The sequence below is a fragment of the Urocitellus parryii genome, chromosome 1, assembly GCF_045843805.1.
Source record: "Urocitellus parryii isolate mUroPar1 chromosome 1, mUroPar1.hap1, whole genome shotgun sequence".
Taxonomy (NCBI): domain Eukaryota; kingdom Metazoa; phylum Chordata; class Mammalia; order Rodentia; family Sciuridae; genus Urocitellus; species Urocitellus parryii.
The window spans coordinates 71,501,307-71,525,367 of record NC_135531.1 but is presented as its reverse complement, the minus strand read 5'-3'; the positions used below and the strand labels follow the sequence as shown (position 1 = coordinate 71,525,367).

The 24,061-nt window shown below is 34.0% G+C and overlaps 1 protein-coding gene and 1 long non-coding RNA gene across 15 annotated transcripts in view; one reads left to right on the top strand and one right to left on the bottom strand.

Annotated features, from left to right (window-relative positions):
* LOC113196719 (uncharacterized) overlaps window positions 1–19,456 on the bottom strand; it is a 161,407-nt gene extending 141,951 nt beyond the window's left edge. For all 6 annotated transcript variants that reach the window (XR_003302588.2, XR_003302591.2, XR_013343898.1 and 3 more), the window contains exons 1-3: window positions 19,323–19,456; window positions 18,868–18,929; window positions 6,261–6,470 (exon numbers count right to left, since the gene is read on the bottom strand). This is a non-coding gene — a long non-coding RNA (uncharacterized LOC113196719). The remainder of the gene's footprint in view (window positions 1–6,260; window positions 6,471–18,867; window positions 18,930–19,322) is intronic.
* Window positions 19,457–19,992: 536 nt separating this feature from the next.
* Window positions 19,993–24,061, top strand: part of Mef2c (myocyte enhancer factor 2C) — a 164,497-nt gene continuing 160,428 nt past the window's right edge. For 7 of the 9 annotated variants that reach the window (XM_026408757.2, XM_026408761.2, XM_026408766.2 and 4 more), the window contains exon 1: window positions 19,993–20,219. The gene's annotated coding sequence lies outside the window, so the exon portion shown is untranslated. The remainder of the gene's footprint in view (window positions 20,220–24,061) is intronic. The other 2 variants (XM_026408774.2, XM_026408765.2) reach the window with 1 other exon arrangement.

The window sequence follows — 24,061 nt, the reverse complement described above, 5'->3', positions numbered from 1 at the left end:
CATAAAACAGCAGAAAGAGATGATTGATTTCCCTCTACACAAGGGCAACTTCAGATATTGTCATCCATGGCCAGCCCAATAGCATGACAGGGTCCTTTCTTGTTCCTTTTTCTTAAAAGCAAATACATTCACTTACCAATGAACAATGTCCACCAAGGGATGTTCCTACCTCCAAGAAGTTGTGGCTGTAGACTTTATCAGTGGATAAGATTTAACACCATGTGTTCTGTGTCCCATTTGGAACCAACTTCACAATTATAGTAAGTGTCTGTATTAGAAATACCTCTGCCTCCAAATCCTATCAGCAAATTATAAATAGTGCTTAGTTTTTTACAAAAATGGGCAAACTCAGGATTCTTTGTTCTAGATCCTAAATACAGATGAAAACTAAACTCTCAAATGAAGTAGATATCCCAACATAAATTCTCTAGTCTCTCTTGGATGCAGTGGTGCATGCCTGTAATTCCAACGGCTTGAGAGGCTGAGGAAGTAGGATTGAGAGTTCAAAGCCAGACTCTCAAAAAAAAAGTGAAGTACTAAGCATCTCAGTGAGACTTTGTCTCTAAATAAAATACAAAATAAGACCAGGATGTGGCTCAGTGGTTGAGTGGCCCTGAGTTCAATCCCCAGTACAAAAAAAAAAAAAAAAAAATCTCTAATCGTAAGCAACTACAAACTGATTTGGCTACAGTTTTTTGAATCAGGTATTCCAGAGCCACCTTTATTGCCAAACATAAAAGCATCCCACTGCACACCTCAACAGAATTGCTCGTACACCCTTAATGTTTTTTCAAGTAATTTTATGCAGTCAGCACCCTATACATTAGGAAAAGAATGGACATGTGCCCTATGGATTACTTATAATAGCAATGAACCTTCATAATCAGACCCATTCCTTAATTTTGCTTACTTTTTTTATGCAGCTGCATTAATACTACATTGTCAGACAAAGACAAGGATGAACATGAGACATGAGACCTTAGTTTTAAAAAAAAGCAGAAGAAAACAATACAGCCTTCCAAGGAGCAAATGCTGAGCTTGTGAAAAAAACAGCTCTCATTTTATTAAATAATAGTGTTCCTGCAGGGATGTCTGAAGTACTCTGCAAGGCTAATTAGGACAGATCAATGTACACTTACCTCTTCAGAAGGCTGAAAGGTGTGTAGTGACTATGTGTCATTAAAAATTTACTTGACCATGGGCATCAGATGTCCATGAGAGAATGACCCTGGTGAGCACTCTAAGTTTCCGTTTTACTCATGTCATCCTCAATGTATCAAAAATGCCATTGACACCATTGCTATAATCTAGGCTCATAGCAGCTGATGTGCTATATATGTTTGAGAGGGTGGTGTCAATTAACTATATTATCTATAAAGCCATACTTGCAATTACTACCACTTCACAATTTATCATTAACACATTTGGCAGATTTTTTTCCAAAGTAACATTTATTTAAAGGTTAATCAAAATTCTTAGAACAGCATTTATTATAATGTGATTTTTGATAATTGACTAAATCAGTGGCTCTTAAGAAAACACCCTTGTCTCAGTCCTGCTCAGTATACACCACAGTGCCATTTGTGGAAAAGAAATACATATTAGAAATGTTCATTTCAGACCTCGTCATGGAAGATCATATATTAATGTAATCAGGTGGTACATTTACATGCTCATTAGTAATCCATCATTAGTCCAAATGCTCACTATTAGGAATAAATGTACAACGAGTTATTCAGAATACCCAGAAATAGTATTTCTTATTTAAACATTCAGAATAAGCTGACTGAAATAAGTGCACACCTTGAATTTGAACTTTCAAGGCACATCACAGAAGTCAATCAGTTATGTCAGGACACTCTTCCATAATAATCTCAATTATAAAATCCCTGCCCCTCCCTAACATAGGAGATGGGGGTAGTTCAAACATAGGAATCTCTCTAATTCACTGTAACTGCAAAAATTCCTGATGAAATGTGTGTTTAAATTTTATGCTTTAATACATAGCATGCCACTAAAACCACATTAGTTATGCTTTATGCTGTTTAATCATATGTCAAAATCTGTAAAATCTGTTCTTGCATGCTAAGGTAATTTAACTGCAATTAATCAATCAAGAAAATAAATAAAATATAATAAGTGCCGAATAATATAACTCCTTTAAAACAAACCACTATCTACGCGTTTGTTCTAAAAACTCTTACCAACCTCACAGAAGGAAAACACAATAAAAATTAGACTTTGCTGAATATTTCTCTCATTAGTAACTTGCTCTAAACATACAAATGGTTTACAGAGGGCTTTGACATGATCTGATTTTCCAACCAAAATGTGAGCAACTTGAGAGTCAGGCTTTTTTTGATTTTTTATGCTCTGTGCCTAATACAAAGCCTTAATCCTCATGGGTGCTCAGTTTGTTGAATGAAAGAATTGAGTGATTCAAATATCTACAAAGTAGATTCTTTTGCCATAGAGGTTAAGACTTATGAGAAGAACATGTTTTTTTCTTCTGGCAATAATTATATTTTATTGGTATTTAACCAAAGATAGTTACACTCTTCATAGTTTCTTTCATTCTTTCATAGATCATGTAAGAATCCACAGGGCAGGTTGGTAGATATGTTTGTATTTGTTCCTCCAAATGAAGATCTTGTCCAACTATGTAATTTAACAGTTTGATGATTATAGTTTTGGACTAAGACTAGGGAGGACAGTTATAAGTCCTGAATCCAGTCAGCAAGAACTTATTAAGCACCAACTGAAAAATCCATACTAAATTAGCAAACAAAAATACACCAGAGAAGTTAAAAACATGCTCTGCCTTCCAGACTTTAAATCAGAGAAGGCATGTACATGTCCATTCCACAAGCATCTCTGAGTACACCCTGCTTCATGCGTGGCACTAAAGAGGCGGGACAGCCAGCAAGTCTCAGTTTTCCTCAAAGAGCTAACACAAGAAATTAATGAGTAACTGTATATCAAGAAAAAGTCATGATATCACTGAAAAATTGCAAACTAATTCCCATGGGAAACTCAAGAGAGAAAACTGATGAACTCATGGAAGTCTTAAAGAAGCAAATAGCATAAAAATAGCTCCAGAATTTCCTAGATAAGATAAATTAGAGCATTCACTAGAGATGAGGGAATTGAAAGTAAGGGTCCAAAAGTTTTCAGAATAAGTTGTTTATTTGCTTGAAGATGACTTAACATAGCTGTTCTTCTCATCAAATTAGTTCTGGTGACATAAAATAATAACTTCTGAATTAATACCCACCCTATTCAAAGAAACCTGGAAGACTTTCCCTTTCAAGGTCCCTGATGGTAACTATTGATGAGGTATCTCACAGCTGAAAGCATCCCAAACACATTACAACAAAGGAGAGTTGCCTTTCCCGCCCACTCCATTGTCCACTGCGGTGCTGTGCAACACAGAAGCCCTGGCCACATGAAGCTACTGAGCACCAGAAACATGTCCAGTCCAAACTGATCGTGCTGTAATTGTAAAATGCACACTAGACTTCAAAGACTTTCAAGAAAGAAAGCAAAATATTTCAATAATTTTGGTATTAACATCTATTGATATAATGGGATTTTGATATTATTGACTGAAATACAAATATTGTTACATTATTTTCATGCATGTCCTTTTACTGTAGAAACTGGAAAAAATTAAAATTAATTTTATGACTCACATTACATTTCTAATGAACAATGCTAGTCTAAATGCATTGCAAAAAAAAGATTAACTTTTTAAAGTATACCATACCATTCAGCAATATGAGCTGATGCCTTAATACAATTCTCTGATATAAAACTTAACATAAAGAACCATTCAATGCATACTGCCCCAAAGTTCTGAAAAACAAGAACATTTGTCCTGGCTCCCTGGGGTCTCCAGCCCCACTCTGATCTCATAATAGGGACATCATTTCTTATGATTCCCTTTTCCTCTGAATGGCAGAAAGCATGAGCCTGAAACCAAGTTATTCAACAACTGAATATGGCTGGAGGGTCTTAGTGTTCTGGTTTAGTTTTACACTGTCCCCTTTTTATTGTTTGCCTTGGTTTTGCTTTTTTTTTTTTTTTTTTTTTTTTTGCAATCAGTGAGATGCCACACTCTTCAGAGTTTGGAAAGACTCATTTTGTCTGACGCCTTCTTCCTTATTACAATTGTGAGCAATGATAGACATTTAGCAAAGCAGGCCAATATGCACATTTAATATCACAAATGTGGACCTGTTACTACCCATATCTGTTACTAAGAGTCAGCTCTGAAATCATACAAACGGCTGTAAATAATAAGTCATCAAATCAAGCAGAGGTCAGAGCAATTATCAGAAATACCTAAAAATCAAGCAGGTATTGGTCATTATCAGATCTGATCCTGTTTTTTTAAAAAACCACAGAGTGTAATGCAGACATCGTAATAGCATCTAAGGATCCAAGAAAACTTAATAGATACTGAGCCCTTTTTTTCTAGAGAAGGGGATAATTTCTGAAACAAGGGAGCCACACCAGCCCCTGGGACGTAGTTCAGAGAAATGGCCTCCCCAGGTCTAGTGAACCATACAAATTTCAGTTGAGAATGAGCAGTAACATATAGCCCAGCTGTTGGAGCTGACCCACTATATGCACCCAATAAGCAAGAGAAAATTAAAGGTTTAAACATGCTTCTTGTTATCCAGGGACTGATGAGTCCCTGTCTATAAATAAAATTCAAAATATGGCTGAGGATGTGGCTCAGTGGTCAAGCACCCCGAGTTCATTCCCCAGTACCCCCCCAAAAAAAACTGCAGAGTTATATTGATGGCTATGCAGCTCTCATTCTCAAATTAATATTTCAAAACTATTCAGGAAACTTAAAAAATCAAGCCTCTTCAGTGGACATCTGAAATCTATGTAAAAGGCAACTGGCTTCCTAATAATTCCTATTCCTCTCCAAAAAAAATGCTTGTAACATTATTTAATAACATGGTTATACCTGCGTATCCAGGGAAAACCATGGAATATATGGAGTGTTATGTAATCTCGAGAACATCTATTATAACTGCATCTTAAAGATATAAATAAGAATAATAAAAAAGCCAACAATTTTCTCAAATATAGAGACAGAGATAGGAGAGGACACAGAAAAGACTATGGCCATATACAAATCAGGACCACATACTCACATAAACTACCAGAAGGCAAAAAAGAGTCATTCTAAGTCAGCTAGACTTTTGACATACTCTCTAATGTTTTCTTAGAAAGGTGTTAAAGCATGTAGCATACAAATAACCAGTTTTGTTTCAGAAAATCAAATTAATAAAATGTTAAAAATGAAACTTAGTACACAGTTGGCCTCAACAACAAAAGAATGAAAGTCCCAAGATCTAATCAATGATACATGACCTGTTACATGTAAAATATCCATAAAAAAATTAAATATGAGTCAAGGACGAGGAGTAGAAGGAGGAAGTAAGGGAGAAGAAGAAGGAGGAGAAGACATGAGTCAGAACTAAGTGGCCAATTTCACAAATTATATTTAGTCATTTCAAATTGTCTACTCCCCTGATGATGGTAAAGGACACAAACCAAAGCTGCCTATACACACACTTTGTGATTCTGTCTCAAGGAGACTCAGACCAGGTTAAAAACTCCAAGAATGTTTCCTTCCCAGGGAGCATTCTAGGACCACACAGGTGCAGACTCAGACCCCTTCTAAGTCAATGGTGACTCTAAAGGAGGTTCTCCTGGCATTGATAAGAGAAAGTGCATTTTAAAAATAAAAAAAGGAAAGAATCAATATATTTCTAGCCCACATATTATATAAGCCCATTTATTCATGGATTTGTGAAATTCAGAAACTACCTAATGAAATTTCTAAGACAACTGAGTTGTCACAATTTGACAAGAGCACAAATTCATATTGAGTGGCTTTTCTGGTGCCTCCTACTAATAACAACAAAACCCAAATACGGATTTCACCTAACATTCAGAGAAAATTCTACTTAGTTATTAGGAGGGAAAAAAACGCATATAAATTAACAAAACTCACGATATATTATCAATCTGTCACCAAATTAAAATGAGCTACAGCAACAGTAATAAAAACCCACTGCACCCATGTTCATCTTCACATGCAAAGGCTATTTCTAAGCAGATCTGAGCGAAGCGTTGACTGCTCCATGCTAATGGCAGAGCAGGCCAGAGGTGAGCCAAGGCTGTGTATAACAGAGAATTCATGGATATTTAAATTTGGAACCAATTTTCCTACTTACATTAGAGTGTGCTGTGGAAACACCAGACTCCTGATGCTTGATATGTACTCATTCTTACACAATAAATGCTTCATATGGTTAAGGCATTTCATACAGGCACCTGTGAGCAGGACATGTCATTGGGGTAGTGATGGTGGAGTCAATCTCATCCATTCTGCTTCTCCATTACTGCTGATGGAACCAAGTCCCTCAGACAAAAGCATGACTTGCCTGGAAAGTGAGAGACATAGTAGAGACATGGTTTTTTTAACTGGGGAATAGAAACAAGATATTTGCTGTTATTTGGAAATGTGCTGTTTCTCAAAGGTTTGTGTGCTGGAATTATGGTCTCCAATGTGGCAAGAAACTTTAAAAAGTGGGGCCTAAGGGAAGGTGATTACATCATGGGGGCTTCACGTTCATGTATACATTAATACTGTCTTACAGGGGTAGGTCAGGTGTGGTATTAGCTCTCAAAGTGGATTAGCTCTCAGAAGAGTGAATTGCTTTTTTTTTTTTAAGTGAATTTGTCCTATTCTTCAAGCAGCCAGTTTTCTTTTAACTTTTCTGCCATGTTGAGACGCTACTAAGACTGCAGAAGCATGCTATTTGGACCCTCCAGAATCAGGAGCCAAATAAACATAAATACTTTATAAAGTACCCAGCCTTGACTATTTTGTTATAGCAACACAAAAAAAGACAGTATTCCTCCATATATATACTCTATACTAATTCCTCTTGACTAAAGATTATTGCAATATATTATAATGAGCTATTCAGTTCCCTATATCCTCTACAACATTGCAATTATTTAAAAATTAATATGAAATAATTAAAATTAGCAAAAATGTACAAATAATTGACAGAGAAGCCCTGTGGATCTTTCACTCAGTCTCTATTTCCATATTAACATCTGTGATATCCAAACCTGGAAATTGACATTGGTACAATCTATAGAGCTTGTTCAGATATCACCAGATAGACATGCACTTATTTGTGTTTGTGTGTGTAGATCTCTAAGCAATTTTATCGTATTGTAGTTTTAAGTAACCATTAGCTCATGCCAAACCCTTAACTGCATCATCATAAGAATCCTACCCTTTTATGTCTACCCCTACTCCATCCCCTGCCCTCTCCCTTGCCCCTGAAAACCACTAATCAGTTCCCCATCTCTATGATTATGTTACCTCATAAGAGTTATATGAATGGAATCATTCAATAAGGTATTCTTTTAAGGTAAGTATTTTTCACTCAACATATTTTCTTTGAGGTTCATTTAAGTTGTTGCCCATAACAACAGTTCATTTTTCTTTATTGCTGAGTAGTATTCTACTATGTAACTAAATCACTCTCTATTTAATCATTCACTCATTGATAGACATTTGGATATTTCCAGGTTTTGGTTATTACAAATAAATTTGCTAACCAAGAATAAAAACAGGGCAAGGGTTGTGGCTCAGTGGTAGAATGCTTGCCTAGGACATGTGAGGTACTGGGTTTCATCCTCAGCACTACATAAAAATAAGTAAATAAATAAATAAGTTATTGTGTCCATCTACAACTAAAAAAAATATTTTAAAAAAGCAGCAGTAAATGTTGGCGAGGATGTGGGGGAAAGGGTACACTCATGCATTGCTGGTGGGACTGCAAATTGATAACAATCACCTTAGAAAGCAATATGGAGATTCCTTTAAAAACTAGGAATGGGACCACCATTTGACCCAGTTATACCACTCCTTGGTATATAACCAAAGGACTTAAAATCAGCATACTACAGTTAGGCAGCCACATCAACGTTTATAGCAGCCCAATTCACATTAGCTAAGCTATAGAGCCAACTTAGGTGCCCTTCAGTAGAGGAATGGATAAAGAAACTGTGTATGTAGACACAATGGAATATTACTTAGCTCTAAGAAAAGAATGACTTCATGACTTTTTCTGGTAAAGTAAAAAGTTTCTGATGCATCTGGAGATTATCATGCTAAGTGAAATAAGCTAGTCCCAAAAAACCAAAGGTCAAATTTTCTCCCTGATATGCAGATGCTAATACACAAGGGGAAGAGAAAGGAAGAATAGAAGTTCAGTGGATTAGACAAAAGGGAATGTAGGTGAGCGAGAGGAATAAGAAAGACAGTGAAATGAATCAGACATAACTTTCCTATGTTTATATATGAATACACCACAGTGAAACTCCACATATGTACAACCACAAGAATACTATCCTAATTAGAATAAGTTATCCTCCATGTATTTATAATATGTCCAAATATACTCTACAGTCTACTGTCATGTATATCTAAAAAGGACAAATTTAAAAAAAAAAAAAGACACACAGTTCTGGAAACTACCACTTGAAGCAGTGCAAGCTACAATGAATAAGGTAGAGTTACTACCATCAAAAATCCAAATAATAATAATAAAATCTGGACACACACACAAAAAAAGAAAAGTTGTTATGAACATTCACATGCAAGTTTGTCTCTGAAAATAAACTTGCAAGATTTTTTTTAAAGGGGGAGAGGGGGGTCTTCTTCACTATGGTATCTACCCCACACTGTAGGATACATAGTAGTTAATCAAAATATCTGTTCAAGAAATGAATGAATGAGCCACAAAATTTATTCTAAGTCCAGAAAATAAAATTGGATCATCTGGTGGGAAAGTTAGGTGGGAGGGAAAATGCCACCACGTGGTTCTACAAGCTGTACTGACAGTTGCAAAACTGCAGTGGTGAGGACTGGAGATGGAGTTCAGGGATAGAACACTTGCCTAGAATGCATAAGGCCCTGGGTTCAAATCCCAGGAACAACCCCCATCACCCCTGCAAAAGGAGAAAGGAGAGAATAAAGGAAAGAAAAAGAAAACTACAGCAGTTTATTCAAGGGGGTTTTCTACACACACTACAGTCAAATGTTTTAAAATTCATTTCAATTATTGAACTTCATATTAAGACACTGATTGGATAAATAAGGTATTGCTGAACTTTTTTGGAAACAACTGGGAGAGACTTCTTATTCTAGCCCAGATGAACTGACAGAGGGATGAGACAAACCTTCCTTCTTAAAACAAACAAACAAACAAGGAAGGAAGGAAGGAAGAAGGAAATAAAATGCACAATACAATTGTTTTCAAGACACAGGTCAACAGGCCATGAGGGACAGTGATTCCTGAGGGATGAAAAGCCAAGAGGTGAATCCCACAATCGCCTCAGAACACTGCCTTGAGGGCTTCTCAACAGCAGCATGGGGAGGACACCCAACTCAGGGGAGCCAAAGGCTCTGAGTTCAGGAAACAGAAGTGAAAGTATCAAAGAAAGTGGCCAGAGCTTACAGGACCAAGTCCCTGGGAGGAAAGACATGAAGCACAGAGAGTACCCTAAGAATTTAGCAGAGTACTAATCTGGGCATATGCATGTAGAAACTACCCAAGCCTGGGAATAAAACATTTTTAAAGAATTACAGAGGAAACTTGTGCATGGCATTAATACAGGGCTGGGAATAAACCTTTTGCCATCAGTTACAATGGAAAATTTCATGACTTCTGTGTTGTTAGTTAGAATCTCAACAGTGGGTGATAATTCACCCTGAACCATGCACTGCTCTGGTCTCGCCTAACATTTTAATTCCTAAAAATGAGCCTAATGATTCTGTGTAACATAATCATACCAAAAAAGAACAATTCCATATAGTTGAGAATCACAGAAATATGTACATTCCTATGAGGGGAGAGAATTCTGCACAAGGTATATGTACATTCCTAAAGATGGTGGTCATCCTGGTACTATTATTCTGAGCCTGTTGTAAATGTACTGTCACTTAAAGCTAATAAGCATACTAGTACCATTAAGAATTGGAATTGTCAGTTTAGAAGAAAGGGCAAATGGATAGAGGATTTGTGATTAAATTAAAACCTGTTGTCCTTGATGTGTATTAAATTTAAGTGTTCCTATGGATCTCTATGTATTTTGTCTTAAAAATTTAAAAAGGAAGTAGCAGGATTGCAAGTTCAAAGTCAGCCTCAGCAATTTAGTGAGGCCCTAAGAACTTAACAAGGCCCTGTCCCAAAATAAAGAAAAACAAACAAAAAAAAGAGAGCTGAGTATTCGACTCAGTGGTTAAGCATACTTGGGTTCAATTCCTAGCACCAAAAAAAAAAAAAAAATTAAAAGAACATATATTCTAGCTCTTTCTTTTGAAAAGACCTAGACTAAGGGCCATGTTAGTAAAAATTAGCTCTCCTAATTTCAAGAACATAATTTTTAAGTACAATTTCCAAGACAAAATTCATTAAAAAAAGAAATACAACTTTTTAGAAAATTGCCTGCTTCCAGATTTGGAAAGGAAAAGTTCAAGATAAGCCTGTTAAATTTTGTCATATCATTATCATGGAAATTTTCAAAAACTTGAGGTTCTTTGAAAAGTATATAGGAACATGGCTGGGACAGGGCTCACTGGCAGAGTGCTTACCTACCATGTGTGAGAAACTGGGTTCAATCATTAGCACCATATATAAATGAACAAATAAAATTCAGGTATTCTGTCCATCTACAACTACAATTTTTTTTTTTAATAATAGGAATCAACTGAAATAGACTGAGTAACCAAAGATGTAAAAATATGGGCATCCATAGGCATTAACAACTGTAATGATTGAAACACATCAATGTTCATAATGACATTTTAAGAATAATATTGATTACCTTTTGTGTTTGTGTGTGTGTGTGTGTGTGTGTGTGTGTGTGTGTTGCTGAGGATTGAACCCAGGGCCTTGGGCATGCAAGGCAAGCATTCTACCAGCTGAGCTATATCCCCAGCCCCATTGATTACCTTTTGAGGATGGTTAGAAACTCTTTACATTGTGCTAAGAATTTACAAATAAACAGAACAAATTAAGAATTTATTCTGATTTTCTTACATAAATTGAAACTCAAAATAACAAACTAGTTTATCTATAAAGAAGCATTCTTGATAATAAATGAAGCAGATATGATAGAATTATATTACTATTCTTACAAAATCTAGGAATAAATGAATTTAGGCAATGATCATCAATATCTGCTAACATCCAAAGAGAAAGAAAACAGTAGTTTTGCCTTCCCTCCCCTAAATAAATATGATCAGATTTTTAGTCTTAATTACAACAGTTAATTAAAACGTAAAGCACAGGGGACTATGGTTGTGGCTCAGTGGTAGAACACTTGCCTAGCATGTGTGAAACACTGGATTTAATACTCAGCACCATATAAAATAAATAAATAAATAATATAAAGGTATTGTGTCCATATACAACAACAACAACAAATTTTAAAACAAACCCCCCCCCAAAAAAAGGTAAGGCACAGGACAGGGGGTGTTATTAAACATCTCCACGGGAATCAGCAAATTCAGACTATGGAAAGATTCACAACACAACTATTCAGTTTTTTTTCAACAAATAAAGAAAATACACAGAAAACTGTAGTTGAAAAGAAGAGAGACACATTAACCAATTGCAATATGGACCTTATTTGAGTTCTGCTTCCAAAAGTAAAAAGTACAGGAAAAACTATACAAATGGGAAAGTTTGAATATTGGCTTTGTATATCTGAGGATAGCAAATAAATATCAACATTTTTGGTGTAATTTAACTTTTTAGATAAAGTTCATTTTCCAGCATTAAAAAAAAAAGTTGTGTTGCAATGAGTACAATGAATCAAAATGCATTCTACTGTCATATATACCTAATTTAAATAAATAAATAACAAGTTTTGTGAGAGCCAAGGCCAAGATTAGGACCTAGACCACGCTGCCAACCAGCAGACCCACACTGGAGCTCAGGCCTACCCCACCTCCTACATGGGACACTGCAGACATTGCCATAGCCTTCTACAGGCAGTAGTCTACACCTTGAGACAACAGATAGGGCCTGGAGGCAGCTGCATCTCCCAGTAGGCAACCCACCCTTTCAGCCCCATCTCTGAAAGTGGTTGCAGCCATCTTGGAACACCCCTACTGCTATTTGAGTTACCTCCACTATTACCACCACCACCTTTAGTTGCAATAGCAATTTTCGTGGGACACTGACTAGGGACTAGAAGTCCAACACCTTGCTGAGGTACAGATAATCTGCAGGGACACTACATGATTATAGGGTAGAAACTATAATATCTCAGATCTGCATTTCAAAAAAGGGAGACATGATGAATATAATTCATCACATCAATAAAATAAAAAATAAGAATCATATGATTATATCAATTGATGCAGAAAAAGCATCCAACATACAGAAATCAATAAATATATTTCATCACATCAATAAAATAAAAAATAAGAATCATACGATTATATCAATTGATGCAGAAAAAGCATCTGACAAAATACAGCACCCTTTCATGTTCAAAACACTAGAAAAACTAGGGATACTAGGAACATAGCCCAACATTGTGAAAGCTATCTATGCTAAACCCAAGGGCAACATCATTCTAAATGGAGAAAAATTGTAAGCATTCCCTCTAAAAACTGGAAGAAGAGAGTGATGTCCTCTTTCACCACTTCTGTTGAACATAGTCCTTGAAACTCTAGCCAGAGCAATTAAAGAAATGAAAGAAATTAAAAGGATACAAATAGGAATAGAAGAACTCAAACTATCATTATTCACTGATGACATGATTCTATCTATACTTAGAGGATTCAAAAAAGTCTACCCCAACTAGAATTAATTAATGAATCAGCAAAGTAGCAGGATATAAAATCAATACCAATAAGTAAAATGTATTTCTATACATCAGTGATGAATCCTCTAAAAAATAATTTAGAAAACAACCCCATTCACAATAGCCTCAAAATAATAAATTAATTAATTAAATACTTGGAAATCAATAAAAAAGGTGAAAGACCTCTACAATGAAAACTACGGAACACTAAAGAAAGAAATTGAAGAAGACCTTAGAAGATGGAACAATCTCCCATGCTCTTGAACAGGCAAAATTAATGTTGTCAAAATGGCCATGCTACCCAAAGTGCTATACTGATTCAATGCAATTCCAATTAAAATCCCAACGTCATTCCTTATAGAAATAGACAAAGCAATCATGAAGTTCTTTTGGAAAAATAAGAGACCCAGAATAGCCAAAGCAATCCTTAGCAAGAATAATGAAGCAGGAAGCATTATAATACCAGACCTTAATCTATACTACAAAGCTTTAGTAACAAAAACAGCATGGTATTGGCACCAAAATAGATATGTAGATCAATGGTACAGAATAGAGGACACAGAGACAAACCCACATAATAAAGTTACTAGAGAAAGGCGCCAAAAACATATATTGGAGAAAAGATAGCCTCTTCAACAAATTGTTCTGGGAGAACTGGAAATCCATATGTAGCAAAGTGAAACTAAAACCCCTATCTCTCACCATGCAACTCAACTCAAAGTGGATCAAGGGCCCAGGAATTAGACTAGATACTCTGTGCCTAATAAAGGAAAAAGTATGCTCAAATCTTCATCACGTTGGATTAGGTCTCAACTTCCTTATCAAGACTTCTAAATCACAAGAAATAAGATCAAGAATTAATAAATGGAATGGATTCAAACTAAAAAGCTTCTTCTTTGCAAAAGAAACAATCAATGAGGTGAAGAGAGAGCCTACATTTTGAGAGAAAATTTTTGCCATACACACATCAGATAGAGCACTAATATCTAGGATATATAAAGAACTCAAAAAACTTAGCACCCAAAAAACAAACAACCTAATCAATAAATGGGCTAAGAAACTGAGCAGGTACTTCTCAGAAGAAGATATACAATCAATCAACAAATATATGAAAAAAATGTTCAACATCTCTACTAATTAGAGAAATGCAAATCAAAACTAATCTTTCATCTCACTCCAGTCAGAATGGCAACTATTAAGAATACAAGTAACAATAAGTGTTGGCAATGATGTGGAGGGAAAGTCACACTCATACTTTTCTGGTGGCACTGCAGATTGGTGCAAACAGCCTGGAAAGCAATATAGAAATTCCTTATAAAACTTGGAATGGAATCACAATTTGACCCAGCTATCTCACTCCTCAGTTTATACCCAAAGAACTTAAAATCAGCATACTATATATAGTAACGCAGCCACATCAATGTTTATAGCAGCTCAATTCACAATAGCTAACTGTGGAAGCAACCTAGATGCCCTTCAATAGATGAACGGATAAATAAACTGTGGTATATATACCCAACAGAATATTACTCGGCTTTAAAAGAGAATAAAATTATGGCATTTTCAGGTAAATGGATGGAATTGGAGAATATCATGCTAAGCAAAGAAAGCCAATCCCAAAAAACCAAAGCTGAATGTTCTCTCAGATAAGTAGATGCTGATCCATAATGTGGGGGGAAGGGGAATGGGAAAAATGTATCAAAAACTTTGATTGGGCAAGCGGGAGGGAGAAGAAGGGAGGAGGTATGGGCCTCCTATGGTGGAATGTGATGGACATTATTACACTATGCACATGTATGACTGTGCATATGGTGCAACACTACATAGTGTACAATCAGAAATGAAAAGTTGTTCTGCAATGTGGAGAATGAATCAAAATGCATTCTGCTGTCATATGTACCTAATTAAAATAAATAAATAACTTTTTTAAAAAAGTTTTAATGCCTCCTGAATTACTAACATGAAATTGTTATATTTGATATTAGCTTCAAAATAATTTGGGGTGGAGGTGAGAAGTAGACAGAGAATGATGAAACAAAATATCCATGCGATGATAGTTTCTGAATGGAGTTGCAGGTTTACAAAATTCATTACACTATTATTTTCACTTTTTAATATTTGGGGGATGTTCATAGTAAAAATATAAATAATACTACATAAACAAATACAGAATAAATTGAGTTTGAGTTTAAGGTCTCAGAGCTCACAGTCCATAGTTCTGAATGAAAACACTTTCTCAGATATACAGAAAGCAAACAAGGGATTTTACAAGAATATTGAAGACTGATTTGTAAGAATTCCTTAGTGAACAGCCATGTTTTCTCCACTCATAGAACACTGGTTTCTGAGCAAAGATAGGCCTTTTTTTTTTTTTCTGAAAGTAGATAAGTCAATATGATGTGCCTGATTATCTTACTGAACACATGAAAAGACATAAAATGAGACACAAAATGTGGGTCCACAAATGTGGTTGTGGTTCTCCCTATTTTTAAATAAGACCAGTTTCTGAGAAACCTAATAGAGCATATGACTGCTCTCCTTTTAACAATATATTTGCACATATAACCCATGCATTCCATTTGGCCATTCCTGTCTTTCCTATTTGCCATTTATTGCTCTTAACTACAGTCTTCAATTCACACTTTTTTGGTTTTTAGTTTTGAGGTGAGGAAGAAGAATCTTTGAAGATGTTCAAAAATTTCCTTCAAGTCAAATAAATCATTAGAAAGTACGTTTTATCCAGAATCTAGTTGTTTTGCAGTAGGAGGGGCATTCTAAGTAGCTTATCCAAGGTTTTTCCAAAAATAAACAAACAAAAACACTTCTCTTTCTTCTTATCTGAATCTTATCCATCCAAAAGGAGTTGACCAAGTCTAACAAATGTAGCTCCTATAGGGTAAATGCTGGGTCATCAATTTTTTTGTGTGGTGTACTATTTTATATTTTATTTACAGACAGAGTCTCACCGAGTTGCTTAGTGCCTCACTTTTGTTGGTGCTGACTTTGAACTCTAGATCCCCCTGCCTCAGCCTCCCAAGCCGCTGGGATTATGGGGATGTGGCACCACACACATCTGGGTCACCAATTTTAAAATATATTTTTCATGGTCTCTAGTTCAATGTCCTACTAGTAATCAGCATTCAATAAATGAATTGACTGATTTTTTTAATCAGTGCAAATTTAAAATTTGTGATATAATTTTGTAAATCATTATTTTGCTTATAATATTACCATGCCACCATTACTATAAAAATACCATCATGCATCCTAATGTTCACTTTCACTAAATGCCTAAAAAGGTCATAGGAACAGATTTAAACTCTGATGTGTGTTTTGGGAGCAGAATCAGCTATGGAGAAACAAGGGTATTAAGCATTTATGTAGGCTGGTTACATTTTGAAAATTATTTGCAAGATTTATTACAGAAATTGTAACTAAACTTTTCAAAAATATTTATCATGATAGTTAGAACTTACACTACAGTATCTTTTTGATGTGATCATGTTTATAAAGGCCATTTTAAATTTTGCTACCCTAGGCTTATACAGCAATAATCTAATGTCTTTCTAACAATATTAAAAACATTTATCTCTGGGAAAATGTTGTAGAGAAATTCTAGTGCAATGATAATCCAAATACTTAAGTAAATGTAAAAAAATAATATTGTATTTCAGAATACCAAAGAATTGAATTTTTTTGAAAAGGGTATTTTAATTTCTCATGAAAGGAAAATATTACTTTCTGAAATTCAGTTGATCATATGACAATATTTTTGAAAATTCAACTAAATAATGTTGAAGTACATTTGTTCTTTAAGCATTAATGATTTGAGTTATAGTCCATGATAATGATATGCAGATAAGAAATAATTAACAACAATATTATATCTATACAGATTTTAATCTCTCCACATTTAAAAATGTGATCTAGACTAGAATTATGTTGTCTGATATTATAGCCACTAGTCACATGGAGGCTCTATAACTGTAATAAATTAAATATAAATAAAATTCCAATTTCAGTTGCTCTGTTGCACTAACCACATTTCAAATGCTTAATGGCTACATGTGGCTAGTTGTTAGCATTTTGAAAGTGTCCACATGCAACATGACCATCATCACAAAAAGTTCTACTGAACAATGTCAGTCCACTGTAGAGAGACCAGTTACTGATGAATGGAATCTCAAGAGTGTGTGTGTGTGTGTGTGTGTGTGTGTGTGTGTGTAAATAATTTTCCCTTTAGTGTAAGAGGTTGAATTGAATCTATCAAATTTAAATGATTTTTCTAGAAAAATCTATATTCTGATGTAGTTATAGCTGTGCCCCAAGCATTTCAGTATAGATTTTTTTTTCTTCTTGCATGAGAATGATTCCATTTCCTCAAGATAGTGAATTATATCATTAGTCAGTCTTTTCTTCAATTAGTGCTTTCTTTCATTATAAAGCTCTATTCTAACCCTTCCCTGCTTCCAACTTCGGCCAGCAATAGTTCAACTTCTATTTTGCAGCAAGGAATTCCTATTTTAGATAGCAGCATGTCAGGCCTCAGACTCCATACTTGGGAAGTTTGTAACTAGCATGACTTCCTTGTCTCATATTTTTATTGGGTTCAGAGGTTTTTATGCCCTTCAGATGTTCCATCAAATTGTGTAGCCTAACACAACTTCTTATCTCTCAATTCAGAAAGGTGCATTTTTGTAACATATAAAAAGAATCATGGAAATGCATAAAGAATGCAATTTGATATAGTTATGTGATAAACAAACTCTGTTCCTGCAGTTAGAGATTGAACATAAAGGGTCCCAAAAACCGTAAGTAAGATTCTCTCTATCATTTATGCTTAAACCAGGAACTACACTGCAGAGGAAAACTGGAAAGACACATGTAACAAAAAACAGATGAAAATATTATAAAAAACACACAAACCACAGGGCATTTAAAGGCAATTCTCAAAAGCCCCAGTGAAAAGTAATATGGCTATCTGTATTTAAAAGACCAGATAAATCAAATGGTACATCTAGAAGGTAGAAAAGAAATTCTAAATTACTTGAACATAAAGAAAAAAATAAGTATTTTCATGAAAAAGTATATAAATAATCATGAATAATCACATCCTAGTGAAAATAATTTGATTTTATAGGTAGATAGTACAAATATGAAAAAGATAATAATTCCAGATAAGGAAATATTTTAGTACAAATTTCAAATATTTTAGTAAAGGGTCTTTCTCCAGAGTGACAATGTGTTGCTTGGAAACTAAACTTCCACATTAGATTTTATAGCTTCTGAAAATAAATTTGAACCTTGAAATAACCTATAGAAATGTACATTAATTTGGAGGGAAAAAAAAGAAAGAAAATAATACACCAGCCTCCCAACCCTTTTCCCAAATATATATTTGCATTTTGGTAATTATACTTTCTTTCAAGATTCTCTGTGGAGTTTAAATAGATAACCACATCTCAGTTCTCATGCTTACTCCTCGAGAAGCCTAAAACCAAATTAATTGCTATTACTGTTTACCAGTAAGATATTCTTTTCGGACCAATTTTTTCTTCATTTTTGAAACTTAAAAAATGTTTTATTACACTTAGGAAACTAATCCTGGCACAAGGCCTCTGAAACATGGTTTTTCAGACACTAATGGGTCTTGGAAAAGTTTGAAACTCTCAATTCATTAAAACTTTGAGTAGCTGTTTTGTACCTAAGAATGAGAATTGATGGAGAGGTTGGGACTAAACACATAATTTTATGAAATATGATGAAAACATAAGGGTTTTGTTATGACGCACATAACAATCAAGAACCTGTTTCTTTTTAGCAAGCTCCTAAAAAATACCTCCCGTATAATTATTAAATAAAAACACTCACTCATTCAGTACTCAGCTAGCTTTTAAACTCTGAATAAGAGAAGTACACAGTGAGAGAGGTACTTACATGGTTTCCTTGGATACTGGATGATGCTATTCAGGTCTATGTTTTTATCTGAAAGTGGTGCCCTGCGGAGAAATGAGGCTTGGTGAGTGGCTGTTTATACATAGTAAGTAAATAGGAACTTTGTTTATTTTACAAAGCATTTTTTATTTTGACCCAGATTTCTTTTACTCATCACACCCAACCCTTGTAAACAGCAATAATAGGGTAGAACAGGTATTCTGTACAACTCTTTTTAACTCCACTTAAGAAATCATAATTATCAAGGCAGAAGCTCAGAATGCTTTGGCTAAGAATGTTACTCCTTAGGCTGCTTTATATATCTTGACTACTATATTTATTTCAGACATATTACTGAGTGTTGCCTGCCTCTCTAGTTGCCTCCACAAGGACTTTTTCCGAAGCTACCAATAGAGAAATTCATCAGAAAATTTCACATAAATGATAAATGTCCTTACCTTAACCAATGAATAAGAGAACCCTAGCTTTAGCCAGCTTCCAACTACCAGGGATTTCCACAGACATGAATTGCCATGTCAAGTGCTGCAGAGGAAGCCTAGATTCCCAATAGTTTAAGTGCTATGAGCACACAATTTCCACACTGGGTCTTACAGAGCTACATGCTTTCTAATTTTGGTAGCATGATTAATCCCTCCTATGTGATAAGTTTTAACCTTCTAATATTTCTTTGGATTGAGAAGAACAAATGAGCTACAGCAAAGAATTGCAACTAACTTTAATGCTTAACACAATTTAATAACCTGAAATGAAGTAAGTGTGTGCTATGTTTCCATTAAAAAGTTTCCAGCCACAATTAATTGAACAAAAACTTGTCTTGTTCCAAGATTATTCTTGGAAATGTAATTTTAAAGCCTGTGTGAAATGAGGAAACTTACTTTTTTATACCATATGAAAGCAATTTCATTTTTTAGGAATGATTTTTGGATAGACTTCCGATTGGATATTTTCCATTGGAACTAGTAGTGGAGGGGCTTTGGAGGGGGGAGGGGAGGGAAGTAATTCTGTGTTCTTTTGCCAGCACTGACAAAGGTCTGGTTGTCAATGATACCTTTACAGCTAAATTTACTCCAGAGTGACATGAACAGGTGCACCTCGGCCTGCCAGACACTTGTGCAGAGAGATCACGCATCTCGCGGCTTGACGATCAGGGGGCTAAGCCTCGGTCTTCATAGAAAAGGAGAGGAGGCAAGCGCAGCCCTAACTGGGGGGTTTCTCTTCAAAGCCAGCTGGTCTGGCTTTATTCTACAGGAATTTTTTACCTGTCAGAGTCTGGACAACAAAGCCCTCAGCAGGTGCTGACGGGTACAACTTCCTGGAGAAGCAGAAAGGCACTGGTGAGTTTCAATTGCCAAATTATATATTTTTAATCTCTAAAAATTGATTTTGTTATCTTCAAGAAGCCTTGCTGTGGTCCCTACGTTCACAGAGCTGATGAGACCATTGGTATCAGAGCCAACTAACTCAACAGTGGGTTTGCCTTCTGTACAAAATAGAACTGCTACTATTTGATAAATTTTAATTTAAAAAATTATAAAAAATAATTTGTACTTTTAATATTGGTCTCTCATTACTGTCTTCAATGTCAGAAAAATGAAGAGTTAGTTACATATAATATTTGCCTAACTAAACAGCATTTTAATCTTTCTTAAATCTAATTTTGTCATAATCTTTTTTGAATAAAATGATGTTTCCCAATAATTCTCCAAAATTAAAGTATGAAATGGTACACACTCTTTTCAAAACTTCCATGTGCTGGGCTTTTTAATGCGTGCATGTTATAGAAATATGATTAAAGATAATAAGGAATTAACTTAATTTAAACACATTTTTAAAAGATATTACACAGATAATTTAATATTTTAAAGTAATCACATTTTCTCATTACTTTACAAAGAGTTTTTGTTTTTTAGTTTGTTTTAGAGGAAAGTCTTTGAATAAACAAATAAGGCAGTACTAAAGCATGTTTTTACGTCATTGATATCCAAAATTAGTACATTTATATATTTGGTATTTTTGTTTTGTAAATTCAAAAGTTTAAGCAAAAAAAAAAATTTTCAGAATAGGATTTTAATTAATGGAAAAATGAGACCACATGTTAGGACATATTTTTAAAAAGTGATTCTATTTCAAGGACTCATTCTTTTAACTATGCTTCACAGCATTTCTCTACAAATTGTTGTATTATAGCAAATTGAAAACATTTATTTAAGCAAGTAAGCAGCTCAAAGCTAGAGACTATACATAGTAAACATATGTAACCATTTTAATAACTAAATTCCATATTCGTAAGCAACATGGGCTAATGAATGTAAAAGACATAACAGCATACATTGATCAAGAATGCTATAAATTATTATGCATAAAATCAATTTTCTGGGCTGTGGGGGGTAGAATTAGTACTTAAGAAGAAAAAGGCTCCTACCAATATAAATTACTAAGACTATGAGACAATTGTTTTATTCTGATGATCCCATAAATAATTTCCAATCTACATGCTTAATACATTATTTGTATAGTAGGAAAAAGAAATAAAATCTGACTTTTGTTAATGACTATTGTATCTAAAACAAAACTAAATCAATGATTTAGATATGACAACAATTTATAAATATCATTCTCTTTTAAAGTGGCTTAATTGTTTTTTAAAATCATGAAATATTTGTGATTTAAAAGTAATCAACAATGGTTCACCCGCCAAAAATTCAATATTTTAAAAATATAGACTTATCTACAAACACTTTAATGAACTCATATTTTAAAAATTAAGACCCAAATTTTCTTTTTATTATAAATTATTACATGTAAAACAAACTTTGAATAATTAAGATATTTTATTTTAAAGTATACATATATAGTGTTTCAAACTGTTATTTTCATGTGATATTTTGTCATGTTTCATTATATTTACTTGGATACTTGAGTAGCCATAGTCACTGAATGTTTTTATCTAACCTCATTAATCTCTTAAAGAATGAGTATGTATTTCATGCACTTGAAAATTTTTTTGTAGTGTGTTAGATACTACTTTCCAAATGAATCAGAACACTTTTTTTTAAGAGATGATAACTAATTACTGAAAAACTGAACAACTTACATTCTTAGGTCAACTTCAAAATTATATTTGTTAAGTTTTCATGTGCATTAGTATTGACTATAATTATCACATTGTTTGTCATTATCACCAAGGATAAACAATACAAAAGCTTCTATCAAACTATTGTTTATGACTCTGTCAATTTCTTAAGGGCAACAGAACCTATTAGAAACAATGTTAGTTAGATATAGTTCAAATATCCAAAATAATTAAAATTCACATTTTAATTGTGTCATCAGTTGAGGACTCAGTCTAAAATCCCATAATTTTTTTCTTTTAATTATGAGAAATCATAAATCTTTGTTCAACATGAGTTTGTCCTTTCTAATAGATCTTTGACATTGTGTTACAAAAATACTCATGCCAAATCCCTCAATGTATCAAAATGTTTCCTTTAATAATTTTTACTAAGAAATTTCTACTTAAAATGACGGTGACTCATGCCTGCCATAAAACTTGAATTTTAAAATCTATGTATCTTAAGCATTATTTGCAATACATATACACATCTTCAAGATACTTTATTTGCAGTGGGGGCAAAGTAATCATTCTCTTGCCTCAAAAAAAAAAACACCATATAAAACTGTTTTGTTTATTTTATGTATTCATATGGAAAATCCAGATTCTTCCAGCAATTAATTTTATAAATTATGTTGCAAATATCTATTTAATTTTAGTACAATGGAGCTTCCAGTTAAAGTAGTTTACTCGTAATTATTTAAAGAAACAAAAATGTTTTGGCAACTTTATATGTATATCCTCATTGACCAGACACCTGACTGACAGCTGTCAACTGTCTGTGGGCCAAATGTAACCCAGTAAAGATAAAAATTACATATTACTCATCCCCCGTTGATAATACCTGGTGCCAGTAAGTTTTCAAATAAGAATAATTAGACTATAGACTAAAAGAAATAAAAGGGGAATAATTCTACTGCCTACCAGTCTTCCTTTGTCATTAACGCATTTTACCTTCCTTTTCTCAGTTATCCCATTTTTCTCCTTGTCCATATGTATATCACATTTACGAAAAGTTCATTTCCTTAAAGGAATTTTCAGAGGGTGCAACATGTCTGTGTCCATGAAATACTAGGCATGCATGTAATGATGCCCACACATATCTTTGAATTATATTTTCTTTTGAACTTATGAAATCTTTAGGAGTCATGAGAAGGAAGTTCTAAAGTTTTAACTTCTCATTTTTAAAAAAATGAAATTAACCCAAAATCTCTGATATGGGTATTTAGATGCACCCTAGGGCCTGCCCCCAACTTCATATTCAGTGATATTTCTTTCATTTGACTTAAGAATTTGGACACTCAAACTACAAGATTGGACACTAACATATTACATTCCTTTCAAGAACATTTTTCAGTTACTAGTCAATACCTTATTACAGAAATATACACTTTGCCAGAGAACATTAAAATATAGTTATAAAAAATAAAAACATAAGCACATCAAACATCTGTGTTACAAACTCCTTTAGATTCTCTTTACCATTTAAATAGATTTAAACCTGAACATATTTACAAGGTATATGCAATAACAGAAATAAAAATAATCAATAGCAATATATATGTTTAAATGATGAAAGTAGAAATCAAATGTTCAAGTTGGAATTTTTTCTTGAAAAATCAAGGAATAATTTAAAATACTAAATAAACTAACACACAAGCATGTCTACAGTATTCAAGTACAGGATATCTTAAACAGTTCATATAACTGACTTAACCAACTAGCTTAGTATCTGTGTGTGAATGTGTATGTGTGTGTTTGTGTGTGTGTGAGGGCACCCATTAATTACCAAATCTTATGAGATACCAGACCCCTCATCAGCAAGGTGTCCTAAAAAACTTAGAAACCCTACCATTCAATAATTCTCTATTTATAAAGTATCTGATATTTGTCCAAATAATTACTAATTACATTAATTTATTTTGTATTTATAAAATTTGTTGATAATTCTGTACTGGTTTACTCAAGGTTATGAAAATAGTAATATACAAGAGTGTATTTCATTGTTTTCTGGCCCTTCAGAGAAGAAATTCTTCAAATAAAATCCATCATATTCTGAATTTA